This window comes from Quercus lobata, chromosome 4 (assembly GCF_001633185.2).
Source record: "Quercus lobata isolate SW786 chromosome 4, ValleyOak3.0 Primary Assembly, whole genome shotgun sequence".
Classification (NCBI taxonomy): Eukaryota; Viridiplantae; Streptophyta; class Magnoliopsida; order Fagales; family Fagaceae; genus Quercus; species Quercus lobata.
In genome coordinates, this window is record NC_044907.1 from 14,339,041 (window position 1) to 14,343,635 (window position 4,595).

Here is a 4,595-nt window from a genome sequence, read left to right on the forward strand (position 1 = left end):
TGGATGTGAATTTTGACAAATCTATTGTTAGATTATATTATCTTCGTATATTCTCCATGCTTGCAAAATTTCAAAGTGATAAAAAATTAATAGTTATGTCATCAATCAATTGTTTAAATTCAAATTTTTGTAGTTTAAAATAATGCATGAAAGATGAGTTTATGGATCGAATGGTACCAATTGACATAAAAATTGGCATGAATGTTAAGAACATATAGAACATGTAATTCAATGGTGGGATTTTCAAAATTTGAATTCTATAACAAGTTATTGGGTGGTGTAACATTACTTAGAGTTACACCAGGTGTAACTTGAACTCGACCCGTATATTCTCCATTGGATGCGAATTTTGACAAATTCACCGTTACAAAATTTCATGGTGATAAAAAATTAATAATTATGTCATCAATTAATTGTTTAAATTCATGTTTTTGTAGTTTAAAATAATGCATGAAAGATGAGTTTATGAATCGAATGGTAAATAACATCTAATTGACATTAAAATTGGCATGAATGTTAAGAACATATAGAACATGTAATTCAACGGTAAGATTTTCAAAATATAAATTTTATAATAAGTCATTGGGTGGTGTAACATTGTTTAGAGTTACACATTTTTTAAATGGATGCAAATTTTGACAAATCCATCGTTGGATTATATTATTTTCGTATATTCTCCATGCTTGCAAAATTTCAAGGTGATAAAAAATTAATAGTTATGTCATAAATCAATTATTTAAATTCAACTTTTTGTAGTTTAAAATAATGCATGAAGGATGACTTTATGGATTGAATGATAAATAACATCCAATTGACATAAAAATTGGCATGAATATTAAGAACATATTGAACATCTAATTCAACAATGAGATTTTCAAAATATGAATTCTATAACAAATAATTGGGTGGTGTAACTTTGTTTAGAGTTACACCAAGTGTAACTTGAACACAACCCATATATGTATATATATTAATTGTTGAAGTAATATCAATGGCATTTATTATAAGAAAAAGAAAAAAGTAACCGACATTTTTAGAGTACTTGTTAATAGGACCCTATTATATAATTTAATTTAAGTTGTTGATAGGAACTCAAGTATTTGAATTCCTAATCCCTTATTTCACAAGGTCTTGTTTATATAGTTAATTTAATTCATTATTTCTATATATTAAGAGGATTCGAAAAATTAGTTACTTCTACCTCTATTGATTAAAGAACCCTTAATATGTTATATTATCATTACACTTAAAAAATAAAAAATGGGGCATATAAGGATATTCAATAACTAAATTTAAAAATAGTTAAAAAAAAAAAAAATCAAATCCCATGTTCTAGTGGGTTATCCCCACTACCAAGCAGTTACACAACCTTTTAGCAAAATTTTCAGGTTTTATTCTTAAAACTCATCCAAAATATAGATATCATTATCTTTTCCTTAAAAAAAAAAAAAATTGTTTTAACGTGAAATTTGACCTAAACTAAATTTTTCTGATACCAAAATTTTCAGGTTTAATTTTTTAAAAACTTATCCAGACTTCATTAACTTTTCTTAAAAAAAAAAAAAAAAAAAAAAAAAAACACACACCACACACACTCTTCACGTTTTTCACCATTTTCCCACTAACGCACAACCACACGTTTTTTTTTTTTTTTTTTTTAAACGAACCTTCACGTTTCCTTTCTGTTTGTTCAAAATGAAAATGATCCTTGTATCTCAAAAAAAAAAAAAAAAAAAAAAAAAAGCAAATAATGCTAATGTTCTTCTATTGAACTCAAATTACTTCTTTAACTGCATCCCATGCAGTTTGGGGAAAAAAAAAAAAAAAAAAAACTAGACATCCTTATCCATAGAGACATGCTCAAAACTTCTCATAAATATTACTATAAATTTTAGGATAGCTGGTAATTCTACAGTACCCCCACCACTTCAAACTTTCCCCAAAAAAGAGTAGCGAAAAATGGAGAAGAAAGCAAAATTTACTCAAGAAAGTGGCAAATTATCTCAAATCTTATTCTTATTGTCCAAATTTTTTGTTTCTTTTGATTTAGTAATTATTGTACTTTTTTACTTTTAATTAAAATTTTGGATTTTATTCAATATTGTTGGCATCTTCCTATAGATCCATAATTGGAGTGCCAATTATTTGTACATAGATTTCAAGTTTTCCCTTATAGAATCATATCAATTTTTTCGTTTGTTTGTTTTGGGATGAATTTATTTTAGCTATTGTTATATTACGCTTGCATATAATTTTGTAGTAAACTTGGGGGCCCATATTCAGATTTATCATTCATGATAAATTGTATTGAACGTATTAGCCAACAAAAAAAGAAGATTTATTTTTATTTTTTAGGCATTTGATTTATTTAGTAAGAGAGATAGATTTGTTTAGAAATGTACATTTTGTGAATAAATTTTCAAATCCCTATTATAGTCTTCATATATTGCTCATACATTATTTGCACAGTTGCAATCAAGTTGACAACTGTTTGATTTAGCCTATTCAGACAAAGTGTCTTTGCAATCAAATTGATAGTTTGATTTGCAATTAAACAATAACAATGGTGTATATGTTCAACTTTTTATTTATTTATTTATTTTTTATAGCAATTTTCCCTTTCTATCAGTGTAATGAGGCTAGTCACCAAAACTGAACCCGGAAAAAACGTTGAAAATCATATGATTATGTGTGGATTTGTTCATTTTTTGAAGCTAGTTCATGATACTCCTAGTTGTATCAACAATTTGTAAATGTGTATACCTCAAATTGTGATGAACGAAAAATTAAGATATTAAATAAAAAAAATTGTGATGAATAAATAATTATGATATTAAACCAAAAAAAGAGTCTCATTGCACGTGCGAAGTGCGTATCGTGAGGCTAGTATATATAACTAATGTAGATGAAATATATACAATAAAGTATTCTTATATTTGCATATTTAGTCTTACTTTTATGTTAATTTGTAATTGATTATAAACCATTTTTTTTTATTGGTTATAAAGGCTTTATATGCTAATCAGATTTAGTGGAAGACAGGGAAGAAAGAAGAAGCTATCCTTATAGTTTAATGCTCCGTTTATTTTGAAGTAAAATATTTTTTGGAAAATATTTTTCCCATTTTCAATTGTTTATTTGCAAGTAAAATACTAAAATATAGTCAAAGTTGTAAAATATTTTCCGTTAATTATAAAATCTTTTATAAAATGTTGTAAAATGTTTTATCTTTAAAGATATAGTAAAAATATATTACATATACACATAATGACTTTCCCTCACCACATCTAGTAGTTAGATTACATGTTCGGTGGTCTGGGCAATTGGTGTTGGTAATTTGGTGGCCATAGTTGCTGCTTCAGCGACCGATCTTGATGGTCTGATCATCGTAAGCACCATCTGGCGACTAATGCTAGAGGTCCAATAACTAGAGACACCATTCTTGCCATTGGTACTAGCGGTCCGGTCACTGAAGACACCACTTCAATGATAGTTGCCTATAGTCCAATCACCAAAGCCACTGTTTTGACTACTAGTTCCGATGGCTGAGCTATCATTTTGGTAATTTGCTTGAAAATTTTTATTTGTCATACCAAATACTTGAAAATATATTATTGAAAATGTTTTACTAGTAATATATTTTATATTTGAAAATATTTTACTTCAAAACAAACAAAGTCGAAAGTGCACATGACTACATGGAACTACAGGGTGGACCAATTATCAAACCAAAATGCCAAACCTTGAAGAGAATTTTTTAGTCTTAATATATCACCAGCAATAAGTGCCATGGATCAAATAAAATTGTGGCTTGTTGTTGTGCTAAAGCAGCAAAAGCTAGTTTTTAGGAGAGTTCATTTGAAAAATAACTCCTCATCAAATGCAGGCAGGCTCCTCATTAGCTATATCTTTAAAGAATAATAAAAAAAAAAGACCTTTCTAAACCAGTTATTAAAAAACCAATTAGTAGGAAAGAAAGAGCACAACAGAAGAGAAAAGAAATCTTGGCGAGAAGAGGGTGTTCTCTCCAGGAAGATTTTGTAATTTTTGATTTTCCGCCATCTGTAGAAATTGAATCCTATGTAACTACAGATGCTAATGGCATGTATTATGGTAGACTTACTACCGCTACTCTGGCCACTGTGGCTCCTTAGTTCTTTTTAATGCATTTTCCTTTTAACCAAATAAAAAAAAAAAAGAAAAAAAAAAAAGAAATGATTAGAGCATTTTATAAGAGCAGTTCAATGGGATCGTACAACACTGAGAAAAGTACTTCCTCGTAAAAAAAAAAAAAAAAAAAAAAAATCAGACGCCCACCGTGGGGCTCGAACCCACGACCACAAGGTTAAGAGCCTTGCGCTCTACCAACTGAGCTAGACGGGCTTACGACACAAAAGGCTAGAATTTCCAGGCGTGAAGTGAAGCAAAAAAGAAAAGAAAAGAGAAGAATATAAGCCGAGTCCAAGAAAATGACTTACACAAGCAAAAGTGTATGAAGTGCCTTATAATTTTCATTACTAGAATGTTGAGGTTGGCAGAATTTGGTGGCCTCGGAAGCTAGAACGGTGCTTGAATACCTGGAAAATGTTTCCCTT

At 29.0% G+C, this 4,595-nt stretch overlaps 1 non-coding gene across 1 annotated transcript; it reads right to left on the reverse strand.

Annotated features, from left to right (window-relative positions):
- Positions 1-4,310: 4,310 nt before the first annotated feature.
- On the reverse strand, positions 4,311-4,383 carry TRNAK-CUU. The gene has a single exon. It is a non-coding gene; the product is annotated as a tRNA-Lys (tRNA).
- Between the last annotated feature and the right edge of the window lie 212 nt (positions 4,384-4,595).